We start from the raw sequence: 7990 nt of genomic DNA, 5'->3' as shown, positions 1-7990 counted from the left end.
GGGGGGGGTATAAAGTGTCAAAAGAAAAAGTACAGTTGGCCCAACCAACTGTAAAATTCCTAGGCTACCACATAACTAAAGGGACTCGGAGCCTAGGGCAAGAAAGAGTTGAAGTCATCCGTGACACTCCTGTCCCTAAGTCCCCCCGCGAATTGAGGGCCTACCTGGGGTTGACCGGATTCTGCCGACTATGGATAGCAAACTATGGGGAGACAGCGCGGCTGCTGTATGAGGCGCTGCAGAAAGATAGACTGGATAAATGGAAATGGACTAAGGAAATGAATAAGTCTTTTCTCAGTCTTAAAGCTGCTCTTGTGTCACCACCTGCTCTAGCCATACCAAATCCCAGCCGGCCATTTAGGCTTTATGTGCATGAAAATAAGGGCATAGCTTCGGGAGTGCTTTGCCAGCGAAAAGGGCCCTCTTGGAGACCAGTGGGATATTACTCCAAGGTCCTAGATGTCGTAGCACGAGGATGGCCAAGTTGCCTGAGGGCAGTAGCGGCAACGGCTCTGGTTTGCGCTGAAGCCGAGAAAATGACAATGGGAGGACCCATTGAAGTTTGGGTGCCGCATGGAGTGCCACAAATTTTGGGATCAGGAGGAGGAAGCAAATTTCTCAACCCAGCCCGGCATTCCCGATATGAAATAGGTTTACTAACAAACGAAAACCTCACTTTTAAGGCTTGCTCCAGCTTTAATATCGCCACACTACTGCCAACATTACTGGGCACAAACGGATCAGGACTCCCAGATCATGACTGCCTTGAAGTATTAGACCTAGACACCAAAGGCCGACCGGACCTTGAGGATGAACCAATAGAGGGAGCCAGAGATCTGTTTGTAGATGGATCTAGCTATATGCTGGATGGAAGGCGCTACACAGGGGCGGCTGTCGTTACTCTAGAGGAGAGTGTGCGTAAGGAAAGGCTGCCTCCTCATTTCTCCGCCCAATCCGCTGAACTGGTAGCCCTGACAAGAGCCCTGCAAGCCAGCAAGGGAAAGCGAGTAAATATTTATACCGATAGCAAAAATGCCTTCGCCGTTGTGCATGCTCATGGGCAACTGTGGAAAGAGAGGGGATTCCTTACAGCAAACGGATCTCCAGTGGCTAATGGCGGCCTAATAGTGGATCTTCTGGATGCTCTCCAGCTACCCTCACAAGTAGCTGTTGTCCACGTCCGAGCCCATGGGAAAGAAAAAGAGGAAAAATGGAGACAGGGAAACCAGAAGGCAGATGAGGCCGCAAAAAGAGCATCCAGAGAGGGAATCCAAGGAACATTCCTCATTCTACCCAAAAGAAAAGAGCGCCCCACATACTCCCCTGCTGAGTTACGGATGGCACAAGAACACGGAATAAGTCCCTGCGATGACGGATCCAGATGACAGATGGAAGACTGCTTCTTCCACAGACCCTGCAGAGGGTTGTTCTAAAACAAGTTCACCATTCTCTTAGACACCCTGGAGCATCAGCCATGATCGACTATTGCAAGAGGCTGTTTGTCTCCCCTGGCTTAACTGTATGCGCCCACCGACTAGCCGCAACCTGTGAAGTCTGCCAGAAAACCAACCCTCCCAGGGCACCCCCTCCTCCAAAAGGAGGGCGACCATGGGCCTACTATCCTTTCCAGAGGGCGCAGATTGATTTTGCTGAGATGCCACCATGTAGGGGTTACAGGTATTTGCTTGTAATAGTATGTCAAATGACAGGGTGGGTAGAGGCGTTTCCATGTAGGAACTGCCAAGCTAAAACTGTTGTTGCTAAATTGTTACAGGAGGTGGTGCCCCGGTTCTCCCTGCCCGAAGTTATAGAGTCTGATCAGGGCTCACATTTCACCTCAGTTATTACACGGGGGCTGGCACAAGCTCTGGGAGTAGAGTGGCATTTACATTGCCCCTGGAGGCCCCAGGCAAGTGGACAGGTTGAAAGAATCAATCGGAGCCTCAAGGAGACTTTAACCAAACTCCAACGAGGGGTGAAGCTCACTTGGGTTGAGGCTCTGCCAATAGCTTTAACGAAGCTTCGAAGGATGCCAAGAAAGGACATAAAATTGTCCCCCTTTGAACTGATGTTTGGGTTCCCGCCTCGGGTACACTGCGGAAGGAGGGAGGAAGTCAAGTGGGAGGTGGGTGATCAGATGCTAAGGGATCAGTTGACTTCTCTACAGTCTGTTCTTTCACAGCTACGAGCTTATTCCGTTCCGTTTCAGAGACTGCCGTTAGATGCACCTATCCATCTCTTCCAGACGGGAGACGAGGTGTTGCTGAAAAAGTGGAATAAAGAAGCTTTAAAGGAAGGGTGGGAGGGGCCTTATTTGGTGGGACCAACCAGCCACTCGTGTGTAAAGCTTGTGGGTTCTAGTAAATGGACACATTGCAGCCGGATAAAGCCATTTAAGCGACCCTTGCTTCCTTCTGTCACCTGGAAAGAACAGGAGGACACAGGCAACGGTCCTTTGCTCCCTGGCACCCCTCTGGAAGCTGCCAAGGACACAGGCGAAGAAGCCATCCAGGAGCCACAATTGCCTGTAATATACAAGTCACAACATCTGGGAAAAGCTCGGGTTCGAATTACAAAAAACTTGTAATATGAAGCAAGTATTGTGGGTGGTGTTGGTAATGTTAGTTAAAGAAATATTAACGTGGATGGTGATACCTCAAGGACTTGGGCTTGACAGCTTTAAGATAAAACCCCGAAATGTCACACCAACACCCCTCAGACCACTTCTGGTACAGATCCCTGAGAAAGAGAGGCGTCCCTGGAGAACCAGGTTAGGGATCCCAATAACAGAGGAAACTGATAATGTGTGGTTAGAGTGGATAAAGTATACAGCCAAGTCTTTAAATAAGTCTGACTGTTTTGTTTGTGCCACAGGGAGATCTGTAGCAAAGGTGCTGCCCTTTCCACTGGGATGGGACACTCCTTCCCTCCTCACCTGCGTGATCCGTTTGTTCCAACACCCTGATGCATGGGGAGAGGAGGAATGCCAAACCCTCAATAAATTATACCCCCCACTCAAATCAAAGGATCGGGTCAGACCTTCCACAGTCTTCCTGCAAAGAAGAAACCATACCGGATGCATACACTGAAACCTTGCAGACACAGAGGGGCGTATAGGGAACCTGATGAGTAAAGTAAGATGTGTTAATTCCACCCGCTTTAGGAATAATTCCCTTTCAATCCCACGAGCTGATCTCTGGTGGTATTGTGGTGGCCTAGAGTTGTATGAGGTATTGCCCTCCAATTGGTCCGGAGCTTGTGGGTTAGTTCAGTTGGCAGTCCCCTTTTCAATTGCATACCATCCAGCAAAGAAGACTGGCCAACCCCGGCAGAAACGATCAGTAACCCCTTTTGATGATCAAATATATATTGACTCCATAGGAGTACCAAGGGGAGTGCCAGATGAGTTCAAAGGAAGAAATCAAATTTCTGCAGGATTTTAATCTACCCTGTTTTGGTGGGTGACCATTAACAAAAATGTAGATTGGATCTATTACGTTTATTATAATCAACAGAGGTTTATAAACTATACTCGAGATGCTGTAAAAGGATTGGCTGAGCAGCTAGATGCCACCAGCCAAATGGCTTGGGAAAATCGGCGTGTTCTTGATATGATGTTAGCAGAAAAAGGAGGGGTTTGTGTCATGCTAGGTGGACGGTGTTGCACCTTCATCCCTAACAACACTGCCCCAGATGGCACGGTAACAAGGGCTTTGCAGGGTCTCACCGCCTTGTCTGAAGAATTAGCCAAGAATTCAGGGATTAACAATCCCGTGACTGACTGGTTGGAGAGATGGTTTGGAAAATGGAAACACCTAGCAGCCTCAATCCTTATTTCGCTTGTAGTGATGATAGGAGTTTTAGTGTTATTTGGTTGTTGCATTATCCCCTGCGCTAGAGGCTTATCCCAGTGGTTAATTGAAACTGCTCTGTCAAAACAGATGCTCTTGCTTTATTGTGCTGATAAAGAAACTCCGTTTTAAATGCTTTAAGACGTGAATAAAGACTTAAAGGAGGGAATTGTTAGAAAAAAGGAGACTCCATAACCGTTGGCGTCTCAAGTTACGTAAGAGCCCGAGTGGCGGGAAAATATAGGCGGAGCAAAAAGGGAATCATACTGACGCACTCATGACTAACGGCTTGGTAAGCTGATAGTGACTGTTTATTGGATATTAACTTAGTGAGCCGATGTACTAACTGTTTCATTGGTTACTGGTAAGAACAATAGAAGCGATATGATATAAAGGGCTTTTGCACACGTGTCTCGGGGTCCAGACTGCTCTGCACCCGTTTTGCAAAACGTTCAATAAAATAGTGTTGGATCCACTGCTGCCTGCCTGGCATTCTTTTCTTCTAAACCGAAAGCAAGGACTTTTTATCTAACAATGCTATGGTCCATGGGGTCACGAAGAGTCAGACACAACGACTGAACAACAACAATGTTCCTCTGGGACATCCAGGAAATTAAAAAACACTGCTGCAAGTGTTACCCCCCCCCGTTCAACCTTTGCAAAAACGTGCTGAAATTCCTCCCCACCCTGTTTTCACACCAGTAAAATAGGTGTGCAAATGGGTGTTTGTTATGTATTGGGGAGGGGGTGTTACTGTGGCTTAGTTATTGTTTTCAACCTTGGCAGCTCCAGTAGAGCTGGGAGTAGCAGCAGTGGGTGGAACTTCCGCTAAGTTGTCATTTCTATGTGTGCTGAATTAAAGAACAGTTGAGTTTGAGGCCTGCTGATTCTATTGTCATTCCTTCTACCTATACAACATTTTGTGGCAATGAAGGTGGGATCCTGAAAGCTATACAGGCAGCAAGGACTGTGAATCCATTTACACCAGTAAATGACTGCTAACCGGTAAGCAGTCAGCTAGACCCACTTAAGAACTTGAGCAATTCATGTGTGCGTGTGGGTGGGCGTTTAAAGAGAATTAAAATCAAAATGGCTGCTCTTGGACATATAGAAGAATTTGATGTTAGTCAACCTGCTTCCTGGGATTCTTCTTATGCAGAATGGCTTTCATTCTATCTGGAAGCAAATAGGATAGCTAATGCTGAACAAAAGTGAGCTGTGCTCTGTTTGTGGGCCACAGACATTTGTCATAATAAGATCACTCACTGCTCCTGCCTCACCCCAAACTAAGACATGTGATGAACTTTGGGTATTATTGAAGATACATTTCTCACCAAATCCTTCAGTTATTGTGCAGAGATTTAAATTTCACAAATGAATGCAGCAACCTGGAGAGGGCATTGCCACTTATACTGCAGAACTGCATCATCTTTCTCAATGGCAACTTTGGGGATTTTCTAGAGAATATGTTGAGGGATCGCTTTGTCTATGGGGTATATGATGAAGCACTGCAATGATGCCTCTTGTCCAAGCCAAACTTGACATTTGCAATGGCTCAAGAAAAGGCATTATCCAGTGAGGCTGCATCACTATATGTCACAAAACTCAAGAGAGATGCAGAGGATGTAAATGCCATCTGGAGCAAGCAGGCTGAGAATGATGGGCAACAAGGTCAACAGAACACAAGAAATGCACCCTCCATAAAATCTGCAGACAGGCCCTGGCTTACCTATTCCTGCTCAGTCTGTCGAGGACCACATCAGTGTTCTCTGTGCAGATTCAAGGATGGTGAGTACAGGTTTTGCAAGAAGATGGGTCACCTTGAGCAAGTCTGCCATTCAAAATCTGTCAGCACAAGGCCAAGGAACTATAATAAAGAGTCACTCCACCTAGTGTCTCATGGGGTTGATTATCTACAGGGTGATGAAACTCAACAGCTATATCACATTCAGAAGGTCTGTGGCAAGGAACCTCATGATTCTGTGTTGTATGCAACAGTATTAATCAATGGCCAGAAGTACAAAATGGAAGTGGGTTCAGGGTCTGGGGTATCCATAATTAACATAGGCACCTTTAAGCACATATTTTCTGGGACCCTTGCTCCAAAGTTGTCACGTCCATCATGCATTCTGTGTGATTACAATGCAAAGAAAGTCAATATCGTTGGATGCTGCACTGTAGATGTACAGTATGGCTCCTTCCAAGGGAAGCTTCCACTTATAATTGTGAAGGGGCAGAGGAAAAACCCCTTGGGGAGAAACTGGTTCTCATCAATAGGGATTAGCATTCAAGGAATTCACGCCCTTACTATAGGTCAGCTTGCAACAATTGTTAATAAATTTCCAAGGGTATTTTCTGAACAATTGGGAGAATGTAAAGGGAAACCAGTGTCACTCCATCTGGATCCATCTATTCCACCAATATGCATGGAAGCCAGGAATGTGTCTTTTGCTTTCTGGGAAAAAATTGAAAAAGAGCTTGAGCATCTCATCAAGCAAGGTGTGCTAGAACCAGTTACACAGACCCAGTGGGCTATGCCCATTGTGCTGGTATTAAAGCCTAATGGGAAGGTGAGGCTGTGTGGGGATTACAAGTGCACAAGTGCCACTTAAGCAACACCCATACCCAGTGCCTGCTGTCAATCATAGAATCATAGAACAGTAGGGTTGGAAGGGGCCTACAAGCCCATCGAGTCCAACCCCCTGCTCAATGCAGGAATCCAAGTCACAGCATCCCTGACAGATGGCTGTCCAGCCTCGTCTTGAATGCCTCCAGTGTGGGAGAGCGCACTACTTCCCTAGGTAATTGGTTCCATTGTCGTATTGCTCTAACAGTCAGGAAGTTTTTCCTGATGTTCAGCCAGAATCTGGCTTCCTGTAACTTGAGCCCATTATTCCGTGTCCTGCACTCTGTGATGATCAAGAAGAGATCCTGGCCTTCCTCTCTGTGACAACCTTTCAAGTACTTGAAGAGCGCTATCATACCTCCCCTCAGTCTTCTCAAGGCTAAACATCCCCAGTTCTTTCAGTCTCTCTTCATAGGGCTTTGTTTCTAGTCCCCTGATCATCTTTGTTGCCCTCCTCTGAACCCTCTCCAGTTTGTCTACATCCTTCTTAAAGTGTGGTGCCCAGAACTGGACACAGTACTCCAGATGAGGCCTAACCAGTGCTGAGTAGAGGGGAGCTAGTACTTCCCGGGAATTGGAAGCTATGCTTCTATTAATGCAGCCCCAAATTGCCTTTTTTGCAGCCACATCACATTGTTGGCTCATATTCAGCTTGTGATTGACAACAATTCCAAGATCCTTCTCGCTTGTCGTGTTGTTGAGCCACGTATCCCTCATCTTGTAACTGTGCATTTGGTTTCTTTTTCCTAGGTGCAGAACCTGGCATTTATCCCTATTAAATGTCATTTTGTTGTTTTCTGCCCAGTGCTCCAGTCTATCAAGATCACTTTGAATTTTGTTTCTGTCTTCCAAAGTATTAGCTATCCCGCCCAATCTTGTGTCATCTGCAAATTTGATCAGCATTCCCTGCACCTCCTCCTCCAAGTCATTAATACAAATGTTGAAGAGCACTGGGCCCAGGACTGAGCCCTGCAGTACCCCACTCATTGCCTCTCCCCAGTTTGAGAAGGTCCCATTGATAAGCACTCTTTGAGTCCGATTCTGTAGCCAACCGCCAGATCATTGTTTCATCTAGCCCACTTTGAGCTAGTTTGCTCATCAGGATATCATGGGGCACTTTGTTGAAGGCTTTGCTGAAGTCATTGTATATGATGTCTACAGCATTCCCATGGTCCACAAGGGAGGTTACTTGATCAAAAAATGAGATCAGATTCGTCTGGCAGGAGTTGTTCTTGACAAATCCATGTTGGCTTTGAGTAATCACTGCATTGTTTTCAAGGTGCTTACAGATGGATTGCTTTATCATCTGCTCCAGAATTTTCCCAGGGATTGATGTTGTCAGACTGACTGGTCTGTAGTTCCCAGGTTCCTCCTTTTTACCCTTTTTGAAGATAGGGACAACATTAGCCCTCTTCCAGTCATCTGGTACTTCCCCCATCCTCCATGATTTCTCAAACAGAATAGACAGTGGTTCTGAGAGTTCTTCTGCCAGTTCCTTTATTACTCTAGGATG

Source organism: Heloderma suspectum, chromosome 6, assembly GCF_057233095.1.
Source record: "Heloderma suspectum isolate Gila_16-S chromosome 6, 16-S_ref, whole genome shotgun sequence".
NCBI classification, from domain to species: Eukaryota; Metazoa; Chordata; class Lepidosauria; order Squamata; family Helodermatidae; genus Heloderma; species Heloderma suspectum.
The sequence above is the reverse complement of the archived record's forward strand: the minus strand, read 5'-3'. Positions refer to the sequence as shown.